Here is a 13,639-nt window from a genome sequence, read left to right as displayed (position 1 = left end):
CAGTTGTACCGAGAGCATCTCACACCCTTTTCCTGAGTTTCATCCATTTAGACTCAATTATTAATTTTTAGAGAATTTGGTGTACCTAATTTCTAGAACTGATTGCAGGCCCTGATACAATGACGTTGCTTCTAGACTAGGCACTTTAACAGCCTTGAAGAAGTGAATAACCTCTTTTCTGTGGTGGTTCATCAGGGTATGTTTTTCTAATTGATTCTGGAGCAAGTAAGTGACAAAAGACGAGCCCTCAAGGCAGGAAGCTGCGGCTCCGGCACATGAGAGTGTCTACAGCTCAGAACCCCAGCAGCCCCTTACCATTCACAAATGCTCTTGGCTTCCATGGATAAATGTAAGTATTTTTAGGTCAAATGGCTATTTACTTATCTATCATTGGTCTCAACAACGTATTTAAGGCATGGTTTATAACCATCAGCAAGAGTTTGGCACTGGATTTCACTGCCCGGGGCACATGGCTTCCACACGTTGGCAAAGGCCCAACACAGTATTAATGAGTATGCCATTTGTCAAGACAATTATGCAAGCACTTGGCAACTGCACGAAGAGGGCAAGCCTTATGAGAGACAGTGCCAGGGCATATGGATCAGAGAGCCCAAGAAATCCTTTGACACTTCAGTCTGCTTTTGTAATAGCTACCTTTTGTGCAGACAAATGTCTTTTTAAAAAAATAAGTCTAATGGGGGAAAAAGTAGTGAGGGAAGCAATTCTAAAACAATTATTATCTCAATATACAATGCCATTTCCCCATTAAGAAGAGATATCTTGGCCGGGAGCAATGCCTCATGCCTGTAATGCCAGCACTTTGGGAGGCCGAGGTGGGCGGATCACCCTGAGGTCAGGAGTTTGAGAATGGCCTGGCCAACATGGCGAAACCCCGCCGGTACTAAAAATACAAAAATTAGCCGGGCACAGTCGCACACACCTGTAATTCCAGCTACTGGGGAGGCGGAGGCGGGAGAATAGCTTGAACCCGGGAGGCGGAGGTTGCAGTGAACCGAGATTGCACCACTGCACTCCAGCCTGGGTGACAGAGCAAGCCTCCATCTCAAAAAAAAAAAAAAAAAAAAAAAAGGTATCTTTTCATCACTATAATTCGATTGAGAAATGACTATCAATACTATTCTTTGCTAATAAATGCCATATGTTCAAGAATGAGAGATTTGAAGGTGTTCTGTCACACTGGAAACTTCTATACCCATGAGAAACATATCTTGTGACAAACACAAAAACAAATAGAAAAAATATAACTTTTAGAAGTTTTTTTTTTAGACACAAATCATAGTACTTAGTTCCAAAAGAAATCCGTTTTGCTGTCCTAAGTCAAAAGGTTAAAATCTGTAATTAAATGAATACATAAGAGAATGACTACAGACCAAAGACACTGCAAAATTAATCTGAAGATAAGTGTCTAAAGATATCACCGTATTTGGAATTGTAGTGATTCCCAATCATTCTTTTGCTTTTTTAACTTTCAAAAATATATTCAGTTAAAATTAAGTTCACATTACCAATATCCATTTGTACCAATGCATTCCGAAACATATCAGTGAAAAAATTCCTCTCAATAAATGGAAAAAGCACAATACGTACTCTGGCTTTCTCTCTCTCTCTTACACAAAAATATCAAAATCATCCTTCACGTTTTTTAGCATCTCAACAAAATCATTTATTTTTGTTTTTAACAAATGGTATTAACTGAACTATAGCTCTACATATTCCATATTTGGGGAATGTTGGCATAATTAATTATCCATAATATTCAGCATTTAAAAGAATTTTATAATAATCTTACTATGTACATATATATAACAGTTTTTAAACTAAAAATATTCAGCTAATGAAAAAGAATCAAGTTTTCCCCCACAAACAATTTAGCAAGCAGAATAGTTATGGCAAGTAAAATTAAAAAATTTTTTAAATCAACTCTCTAAACCGCATATTAAAAACTATTTTAAGCAATTAAAAACATTACTGTGCTACAGAAGAAATAGCCTCCAGGTTAAAAATCCTTTTCTTCTGAATATTCTAAATAAATTGATTATTTATAAGATTCTCTAAATGATGTCACTGCATCTAAACTCCTGGCTCTTGACTGTAGTGCAGCAATTACACAAAGGTTTTGTCAGTCTTTACACTCACAATTAGTAAGTAGAGTCTAACAGCCTGAACTATTTCTCTACCTACAAATGGTAAAGGAGCATCATCTTCTCTATGAAGCCGTTTCTTCATTACTCCTTTCTTTTAATCCTCGTAACACCACTATGAAAGACAAACATTAATCTGTGAAAATCATGCCAAATGACCAAAAGTACTTAAGTGGCAGCACCAGGATTCAAACCAGGTTCACCTGATTCCTACCTGGTTCCAGTCCACCCCTGCTATTTCCATTGCCTGCCCTCTCCTAATGAATATTAGCCTACCTTGCATTTTTCAATAGATGTAGTCCTAGTAAGTTCTTGATAAAATTTCTTTTTAAGTCAAAACACATCTTCCCATTGACATGATCTATAATTCCAGAGATGTTTTACCTCTATGCAAACCATAACTTATCCTATATGCTCTCCTCGGGGAGAAGTGAGCCATCTCTTCTCTCTTCCCAATTGTCTTCCGTACACACTTCACTCATGGCACATAAAACACTCACTAAACTTACTAGTTAGGATGCTAGTCCATCTGTCAGATCTTAAGCAACTTGAGGTCAGGGACAGTATGCCCTCAAGTTGCTTCAGACAATGTTTTGGACAATATGTCTATCCTTAAAAGGAATGTTTTTCCAAATCAAATGGAGTAAACCCATTATGAACATTTATGTTATACATTTCCAAATCACTGTTTAGCTAAGAAAAGATACCATTTATTTAACTCACAGTGATATTTCCAAAGCTCCATTTTCTCCCCATAATGGATCTAGTGACAAAGTAGTTGAAAAACTAAAGCACAGCACTGAAGTTCATTTAGGAAGTCCTTCAAAAAGATGGACATCAAACAACTTTTTATTTTATAATTCAGAGTAGACTGTTCTATGCATGGTAAGTCATATCCTGAACATAGTGGCAAGATTCCTAGAAGAGTGGAATTCAGGCCTACATATCAGAGTTCCATTAACCCCAAACAGCCCCATCATACTGTGCTCTCTGCTAAAATTCCCGTTTAAAAAAAAAAAAAATAGCCCTCCACTTCTCTATAACCTTTGTAGGTCTGTTGTAAGGATTAGCAATACATGAAATCATTTAGTTGAAATTGCAAAGCATATAAGAAATAATACATATGCCATCCGTTCTTCTTAACTGCAGTATAGTCTATAAAGTTGCTATGGCCGCTAAATTAGCAAACAGTGAAGCGCTGCTCCGAGGGGAGATATACAGTTGGTTTCCTGCGAGCCTCTGGTCACATTTTTGTCAAATAATCAATATATAATATTGTCTTATGTGTGTTTCTGTTTAAAAATATTTAATACATATTATTGACTCATGAACATTGCACTCACAGCCAATAGCACTATCACTCATACCTAAATGAAGCTCTTAACATACATGTTTTCCCTGTAAGGCACATCACAGCCTTCTTGCACTTAGAGACACTATACAGCACTTCGGTCAGGTCTATCTGTCTAATCTATCTAATCTATCTATCTATCATCTATCTATCTATCATTTGACAGAGTCTCGCTCTGTCACCCAAGCTGGAGTGCAATGGTGCCATCTCAGCTCACTGCAACCCTCTGCCTCCCAGATTCAAGTGATTCTTGTGCCTCAGCCTCCCGAGTAGCTGGGATTACAGGCGTGCACCACCACACCCAGCTGATTTTTTGTATTCTTAGTAGAGATGAGATCTCACCATGTTGGCCAGGCTGGTCTTGAACTCCTGGCCTCAAGTGATCCGCCCACCTCGGCCTCCCAAAGCGCTGCAATTACAGGCGTAAGCCACAGCGCCTAGCCATCTCGTCATTTTTAAACAGCAAAATCACCAACAAACAGCACAGAAAGGCGTGAAATGTGACACTATATAGACCATGAAAAGGACACTTGTTTACAGTTTGAGAGCTGAACAAGGCAGAACATCACCGTGTTCAACCTCAGCCAGGAACGTGCGCATCGGGCAAGTCAGATTTATTCCCCCTGCTGTGCACATCTCTGTAAATGCCCATGAAAGCGCCTCAAGTGCTTATTTTGATGTTAAAAACAGATTTTAGAGAGCAGGCAAATTCACAAGTACAGAATCCGTGAATAATATTGGGTTGAGTGTATATCAAGAAATTGATCATAGTAGGTGTCTCCAAGGAAGAGAATGATGTGGCTGGGAGACAGCAGGGAAAGAAATTTATGTTTTACCATTCGACTTTCTAACCTTTTGCATGTTATACTGTGTGTGTGCATGTGTGTCTGTGTGTGTGTGTATGTGAATATTATGACCACTGCTCAGAAAACAGCATCATAAATCTAAAAAGGCTGGGCATGGTGGCTCACGCCTATAATCCCAGCACTTTGGGAGGCCGAGGCGTACGGATCACAAGGTCAGGAGTTCAAGACCAACCTGGCCAGCACGGTGAAACCCCATCTCTACTAAAATTACAAAAAAATTAGCCGGGCATGGTGGCACGCACCTGTAGTCCTAGCTACTCAGGAGGCTGAGGCAGGAGAACTGCTTGAACCCAGCAGGCGGAGGTTGCAGTGAGTTGAGATCACGCCTGGGTGACAGAGTGAGACTCTGTCTCAAAAACAAAAAGAAAACCTAAAAAAAGTAAAATTATCCTTTGGGTTCAAACAGTAAAAGGGAAGCAAAATAAAATTAAAAATATGAAAATAGAAAGAAGTAAATTCAAAAATGGAAAAATCACAAATATTTACAGTCTCTCTAAATTGAGGAAACCGAGGGCAGACTCCCATGGTGGAAGAATCACACAGAGAATTATTTAAAAGCAAAGAATCCCATGACTCTCAATTCACACCAAAGGAGGTGGGAGCTACAGGAAGTAGGATACAAAATTAAAATATTTTAAAAATAATTACGTAGTAACGACTAAGTTTTACACACAAGTTATTTTTCCCAGGAAATTTAAACTTCTTATTTTAAATAACATTTAAAATAATTTTGAATACAACAGTAGTTCTCAAAATATAGTCCCAAGACCAGTGACATTGACATCACCAGAGAAGATGTTAGATTCTCAAGCCCTACCCTAGACCCAAAAAAATAGGAACTCTGGGGCAGGGCACATCAGTCTGTACCCTAATAACCCTTCAGGGTGATTCTCATGCCAGCTACGGCTTGAAAACCACTAGCATAGGCCAGGCGCGGTGGCTCACACCTGTAATCCCAGCATTTTGGGAGGCCGAGGCAGGCGGATCACGAGGTCAGGAGATCGAGACCATCCTGGCTAACATGGTGAAACCCCGTCTCTACTAAAAATACAAAAAATTAGCTGGGCATGGTGGCGGGCGCCTGTAGTCCCAGCTACTCGGGAGGCTGAGGCAGGAGAATGGCGTGAACCTGGGAGGCAGAGCTTGCAGCGAGCAGAGATCGTGCCACTGCACTCCAGCCTGGGCAACAGAGCGAGACTCCATCTCAAAAAAAAAAAAAAAAAGGAAACCACTAGCATAGAAATCCACTGAAATGTTACTGTACTATTAAACAGAGGATATAAACATATTCTAAGCTTTTATCAATGACCATAGTAATCCTTTAAGAAAATCTGCATTCTGTGCAATCATAGATTTTTAGTGTTTTCATTTTTGCCCCTTTGATTTCCATTGGTCAGCAGATCCTCTACTGCTATTATAATAATAGTACTCAGCTCCTCCATCCCCTCTGAGTCTCAGGCTTTCATGCTGTTGTAAGCTATCTGGGAAGCAAAATAATTAAGCTCATGAGAACTGAATGCTAAGTAGTTTCAATGAAATTGGGTAAAGACCTAGAGAATATGGTGTCTGGTTTTAGTGTAAGAGGATTGAAATGGCCATGTTTTATCCTTAGAGGCTTTGAATTCTCAGTCCTGGGCTGTGCTCCAGAGGATGACATGGAGAGAAAACTAATCTCTAGACGAGATGGAGATGTTAACATAGTAAGATTTGGGAGGAAAAAAAAAAAGATTTTATCACTTAGACCAGAATATATGTCTGTGACCACTGTTACAAGAAATCACTTTAAAAAAAAAAAAAAAGCAGCAAACAGGAGATGAAAAGCCTGGTTTGTCCTTCTGCCTTGGGCTTTGGTTCTGCCACAGTCACTATCACACCTGAGAAAGGACAGCTCTCTGGAATACCTACAGCATGAGAAAAAAATGTCTGCAAACTGTACATCTGACAAGGGGTTAATATTCAGAATATCTAAGAAGCTCAAACAACTCAATAGCAAAAAAAAAAACACCAAATATTACAATTTAAAAACCGGTAAAAAAAATCTGAAGAGACATACAAATGGCCAACAGATATATGAAAAACTGTTCAACATCATAAATCATCAGGGAAATGCAAATCAAAACCACAATGAGACATCACCTTGCCCCGGTTAGAATGGCTACAAAAAATAAATCCTGGCAAGGATGCAGAGAAAGAGGAATCCTTATACACTGTTGGTGGGAATGCAAATTAATACAGCCACTATGGAAAACAGTAAAGAGCTTCCTCAAAAAACTAAAAATAGGACTTCTATATGATCCAGCAGTCCCACTATGGAGTATGCACCCAAAAGAAATGAAATCAGTATGTCAAAGATATATCTGCACTCCCATGTTTATTGCAGCACTATTCACAATAGCCAAAAAATGGAATCGACTCAAGTATCTATCAACAGATAAGTGAATAAGGAAAATGTGGAATATATACACAATGAAATACTATTCAGCCATAAAAAGAATTAAATTGTCATTTACAGCAACATGGATGAATCTATAGCACACTATGTTAAACGAAATGAAAGACACAGAAAGACAAAAATCACATGATCTCACTCATGCAGGAACTAAAGAAGGTGATCTCACAGAAGCAAAGAGTAGAATAGTGGATAGCATAGGCTGTAGAAGGGAAGTGTGATTGGGAGAGACTGGTTAACATGTACAGGGCCAAAGACAGGAAAAATAAGTTCTGGTGTGCTACTGTGCAGAAGGGTGATTATCATTAACAATATTGTATGATATAATTTCAAAATATCTAGAAGAAGGGATTTTGAATGTTTTCACTACAAAGAACAAATGAATGTGTGAGATGACAGAAATGCTAAATACCCTGATTTGATCATTACACAATGTATATGTATCAAGGCATCTCACTGTACCCCGTACATATGTACGATTATGTGTCAGTTAAAATAAAAATAAAAATTAATACAGGAAGAAGGGAGGAAGGGAAGGAGGAAGGGAGGACAGAAGGATGGAAAGCTCTCAAGGCTAGTCAAGCAAGTATTTACATCTCAAAAGAAATGTAAAATTTATAGTTAGAGGAAACTGAGAGATGAGTTAGATCAACCAGAGGGCATTTACTAGATGAGGAAACCAAGGCCCAGAGCTGGTCTTCTCTGCAGAGGCAGTGCTGACTGGAGGTAACTGAGGACAAAGCCTCAGGCCTTCCGTTCTCCCTTCCTGCTCACCTACTGCTCTCTACTGACCCACCCACTGCATCTCCCTTCACACAAAGAAAGCACCACCTTCACACAAAGAAAGCACTATGTCACTGACATAGTGACAAGCCACACACCTGAGCAGAGTGGGCATGACGTACTTCAAGTTAGAGTTTAAGATTTCAGAAAAAAAATCAATGCTCATCTTCTGGTTGGGAAGCATTTTTTGTTTAAGGCTCCCTCCCAGAAATCAAAGTGAACTTCAAAGAATATTATGACAGTCGATCACCTATCATATAAATCAGGAGTGTCCAATCTTTTGGCTTCCTTGGGCCACATCAGAAGAATTGTCTTTGGCCACACATAAAATACACTAACACTAATGATAGCAGATGAACTAAAAATTAAAAAAAAAAAAAATCACAAAAAAAAACCTCAATGTTTTAAGGAAGTTTATGAATTTGTGTTGAGCCACATTGAAAGCCATCCTGGGCCACAGGCTGCCTACAGGCCACGGGCTGAACAAGCCTGATATAAATGAAGGGCGGAGATAAGCTGTTTTCAAATCTCTGTTTCCAGAGGTTTACTCTGGTAGACATGGTGGCATCTTTTCATAGAGATAGCAAAAGTGTACTGCCCCTAACACAATACGACAGAACAAGAAACAGTTATTATTCCTAATTAGAAACAACTTGACTGTCCAACACTAAGGGGCTTGTGCAATAAAGTATGGTGCAGTGATGTGTGAATTAAGATTGTATTTTCACATTGCGCAATGGTCACAATACAGATAAAACAGCTAAAAATTACTCACATCTCATGATATCATCTTTATTTTGTATGTACGTAGGTGTGTCTTATGCTATAAAAAAATACCAGAAGAGCTCATAAAGAAATTAACAGTGGCTTATGAGATTATGGCAATCCATCTGATTTCCCCCACCCTGCTTTTATGCACTGAACTTCTGTAATCGAGGAAAATAAGAAATGTAGTTTGTTGTGGGGGGCATCAGTTAATCTCTGTCAATATTCTATCAAAGAACATCTGAAAATCTTCCATAAGCTATTATAAGAAATATATCACAAATATGTGTTTTGGAGACTGATTTTCCTGGGTTTGCTAAATTTCAGGTCCAGTTGTCATAGAACTGTGAAAAGATATGTTCCTGCAATCTATAAAAAAAGAAAAATTAGTTTTATATATACCTGTCCAGTCCCTTTGTTTGGTCATATGGCTCACTGCTCTCATAAAAAGTAAAAGCATGTATTCATGCATTAAATCAATCATTCACCATATTTGCATAAAATGGCTTATATGTATCAGCTACAAAAGCAGGTAGCTGGTATCTGAAGATGAACAAATAATGGCCCTATGCTCCAGTTCACAGGCTGGTGGAGACAGCTCTGTGGAATAAATGCAATACAGAGAAACAAGTATAGCCTTGATGCTCTCTGAAATTATACATTCTTACTGAGGTAATATCCTACCACCCATATGGCTCTGAATCTCAAATATTTATACCTAGACATGTAGTCAGTTTTTGAATTTTCAGAACCTATCAGTGAATTTGGCAGAAAGTAACAACTTACTAAATGATGAGTATGTAAATGACTAAATGAGCAAATATACAACAAGCTAGAAGAAACCCCAGCTCTCCAGAGGAATTAGCTTTGAAGGGGATTTTTTTAATGAAACTTTTCATTTGAACATAACTATAGATTAACATGCAGTTGTAATTAAATAATACAGAGCAATTCCATGGACTCTTTACCCAGTTTCTCCCCATGATAACATCTGGCAACACTAAAGTACAATAACACAACCAGGACATTGACACAATATCAATGGTATTGATATATATACATGATCCATTTTGGGCTAATTTTTACACAAAGTGTGAGGTTTAGGTCAAAGTACAGTGTTTTTCCTAGGGATGTCCAAATGTTCCAGGACCATTTCCTGAAGTAGGTAGCCTTCCTCCACTGAATTGCTTTTAGGCTTTTGTCAAAAATAAATTGGGCATATTTATGGGGATCCACTTCTGGATTCCCTATTCTGTTCCACTGATCTCTGTGTCTAAGCTTTCGCAAATGCCACAATGCCTTAGTTACTATAGCTATAGCAGATATGAACATCAGTTAAAGTGATCCTACTGACTACCCTCTTTTAAAATTTTAGTTATTCTAGAAACAATGTCTTTCCAAACAAAACTTAAAAACAGCTTGTGTATAAAAAAAATCTTGCTGGGGCTGGGCACAGTAGCTCATGCCTATAACCCCAGCACTTTGGGAGGCTGAGGCAGGAGGAATGCTTGAGACCAGGAGTTTGAGATCAGCCTGGGCAACATAGTGAGACCCCAACTCTACAAAAAAAAAAAAAATCGCCAGGCATGGTGGTGCACACCATGTAGTCCCAGGCAAGAAAGAAAGAACGAACGAACGAACCTTGCTGATTCCAAAGAGAATAGTAAAGAAAAGGTAGGGGTAGGGGAAGAGTAACTGTACAATGGAGAAATCTGACAAACACTACACTGCCAGGTGATCAAAGTCAACATCTACAGTAATAAGTTTTGTTGATAGTAATGGACCCATGATACGCTGTGATGAAAATCATGGCCCTTTACAATTGTGATCCTTCCAAAAAAAAAAAAAAAAACATATAACTCCAGTCTAAAAATGAAAAAAACATCAGAAAGATCCAACCGACAGACATTCTACTAAACATCTGACAGGTACTTCTTTAAATTGTCAAAGTCATCAGAAACGAGGAAAGTATAAGAAACGGCCACAGCCCGGAAAAGATTACTGACTAAATGTAATGTAGTATCCTGGAATGGAAAAAGGGTATTAGGTAAAAAATAAGAAACTCTGAATGAAGTGTGGATTTAGTTAATAATGTAACAATAGTGGTTCCTTAATTGCACCAAATGTACCAGGCTAATTTAAGACATTAGTAAAAGAGGAAGGGTGTAGGATATATGGAAACTCTCTGTATTATCTTCCCAGTGTTTCTGTAAACCAAAGCCTGCTCTAAAATACAAAGATTACTGAAATATTTATATACATTTCTAAAAAGTACTCAAGGGTTGAAATTTAGTAAGTTTAATTATTTTAACTGTATCATCGAGGATGTTTTTAAGAAAAAAAAACTTGCTGATATTTTCATATGAATTGAATTAAACCTACGAGTCAATTAGGGAAAACTATCATCTTCAGTATGTTGAGTTTTCCAACCTGTGAGCACAACGTGTCTCTCCATTTATTTAGATGCTTTTGCAAAAATCAGGCTTTTGTAATCTTCAACATACAGATCCAATATGTTTTGTTAAACATATACCTAAGTATTTCATTTCCTTGAGAGTGATTATAAATGATATTCTGTTTGGAATTTTGGTTTCCACATATTCATTGCTAATGTAAAGAAATCTCATGGATTTTCATGTGTTGATCTTATATCCTGAAACCTTGCAGAATTCACTTATTAGTTTTAGGAGGGTGTTATATTTTATTTTTGATAGATTACTTTGGATTTTCTATTTAGACAATTATATCATTTGCAAATAGACATAGTTTTCTTTCTTCCTTTCTAATCTGAATGTCTTTTATTTTCCTTGCCTTATTGCAGTGGCTAGAACTTCTAGTATGATGTCAAGACTGGTAAAAGCAGACATCTTTGTTGTTTTCCCAATCTTAGAGGGAAAGCATTCAGTCTTTCACCATTAAATATGAGGTTAACTTAGGATTTTTATAAATGTTATCAAGTTGAAAAAGTTTGCCTCTTATCCCTAGTTTGTTGAGAGTTTTTATTTGTATGAGTATTGAATTTTTCCAAGTGCTTTTTCTGTATCAATTGATATAATATGATTTTTCTTCTTTAGCCTGCTGATAATGGTAGATTATATTTATTTGTCTTCAAATACCGTAAAGACAAGTTTTAAAGGATAAAAAGAACTTCACCAGATATTCATAGAAGAGCATTTGTGTTTATTTGTTTAATGTCTATCCTTACTACACAACAAGAACCATGGTGGCACAGATTACTTATGTTTTATTTAGTACTATATACTTGATACCTATCCTAGCTGCTAGCACATAATAAGCAATCAATAAATAAAGAAGTGGGCCAGGCGCAGTGACTCATGCTTGTAATCCCAGCACTTCAGGAGGCTGAGGTGGGCAGACCACAAGGTCAGGAGTTTGAGACCAGTCTGGCCAACATAGCGAAACCCCATCTCTACTAAAAATACAAAAAAATCGCTGGCTCTGGTGGTGTGCGCCTGTAGTCCCAGCTACTCAGGAGGCTGAGGCAGGAGAATCGCATGAGCCCAGGAGACAGAGCTTGCAGTGAACCGAGATTGCACCATTGCACTCCAGCCTGGGCGACAGTGCCAAACTCTGTCTCAAAAAAATAAATAAAATAAATAAATTAAATAAATAAATAAGTAAGGAAGTAACACAACATACAAGTACACAGACATGAGTGTATATACATTTGGGAAATGGCCAGTAAGCCAGGGTAACAGCAGCAGAGATTGTGTTGAAGGAATGTCCAGAAGCAGGCAGAGCTCCTATCTCACAGCACACACGTACATCCATTCAAGATACAGCAAAGACCTAAATGTAAAGACTAGTGACCAAATGTGCAGCTTGTACAATAAAATATATGAGAATGCTTTCATACCTTGGAGTGGACACAGGTTTCTTAGAATACAGAAAGCAGTAATCGTGAAAGAAAATATTGAGAGAATGGATTCTTTTGAAAATTAAAATCTTACATTTCTCAAAAGCCATCTTTGGGAAAATGAACAGGGAAGCCAAAGACCGGCAAAGAATATGACACAAACTGACAGCTGGATATATGAAGAATTCCTACAACTCAACAATCAAAAGACAAACAGCTCAGTTAAAAACAAATCAATAAGATTTGAACAAACACTTCACCAGAGAAGATACAAAAAAGCTGATAAACACATGAAAAAGTGGTTGACATCATTAGTCAGCAGAGAAATGCAAATAAAAGCCAGTGGAATACCACTATTAGTTATCACCATCATTATTATTATTGTTGTTGTTGTTGTTCCAGTAGAAAAACTAAATTTAAAAAGACTGAAAACACCAAATGTCGGTGAAGATGTGGAACAGGCAGAACTCTGATTTGTTGGTGACATTGTAAAATGGTACAAGCTCTTCAGAAAAATGGCTGGCAATGTTTTACAAAGCTAAACGTACACCTACCGTATGATTCAATTCTAATCCTAGGTATTTAACCAAGAAAAAATACTCACAAGAAAAAGAGTTGTATATTCACTGCAACTTTATTCATAACAGCCCCAAAATGGATGCAGTCCAGATATCCATCAACAGAAGGGTAAACAGTGTTATATTCATAAAATGGATTACACACACACACACACACACACACACACACAAACTACTATACACACAACGTGGATGAATCTCAAATGATCTCAAAAACATTTGATAAGTGAAGGAAACCAGACACAAAGAATATATATGACTCTTTTTATGGAAAGTAATAACAGATAAAAAAACTTTTTTGGTTGGAAAAAAATCAGAACAATACCTACTTCTAGATGGTGTGAATGAAGACTGACCAGAAAGGGGCATGAGGGGACTTTTTGGGGTAAAGGCGATGATTAGCATCTTGACAGAAAGTTTAAATTGCAAAGATACATACTTTTGTCAGAACTTAATGAATGGGCCAGGCATGCTGGCTCACGCCTGTAATCCCCACACTTCGGGGGGCCAAGGTGGGAGGGTCACCTGAGGTCAGGAGTTCAAGACCAGCCAGGTCAACATGGCAAAACATCATCTCTACTAAAAATACAAAAATTAGCCAGGTGTGGTGGTGGGCGACTGTAATCCCAGCTACTTGGGAGGCTGAGGCAGGAGAATCACTTGAACCTGGAAGGCGGAGGTTTCAGTGTGCCAAGATCGTAACACTGCAATCCAGCCTGGGTGACAGAACGAGGCTCCATCTCAATTAAAAAAAAAAAACAACAACCTAATGAATGGTATAACTAAGGTCTGTGAAGTTCACTGTATG

General features: G+C 38.0%; 1 protein-coding gene across 5 annotated transcripts in view; it reads right to left on the bottom strand.

Moving 5' to 3' along the window:
- Positions 1-13,639, bottom strand: part of FARS2 (phenylalanyl-tRNA synthetase 2, mitochondrial) — a 511,717-nt gene that overhangs the window by 412,269 nt on the left and 85,809 nt on the right. The window lies entirely within an intron of this gene.

This window comes from Gorilla gorilla, chromosome 5 (assembly GCF_029281585.2).
Source record: "Gorilla gorilla gorilla isolate KB3781 chromosome 5, NHGRI_mGorGor1-v2.1_pri, whole genome shotgun sequence".
NCBI lineage: Eukaryota > Metazoa > Chordata > Mammalia > Primates > Hominidae > Gorilla > Gorilla gorilla.
The sequence above is the reverse complement of the archived record's forward strand: the minus strand, read 5'-3'. Positions and strand labels throughout refer to the sequence as shown.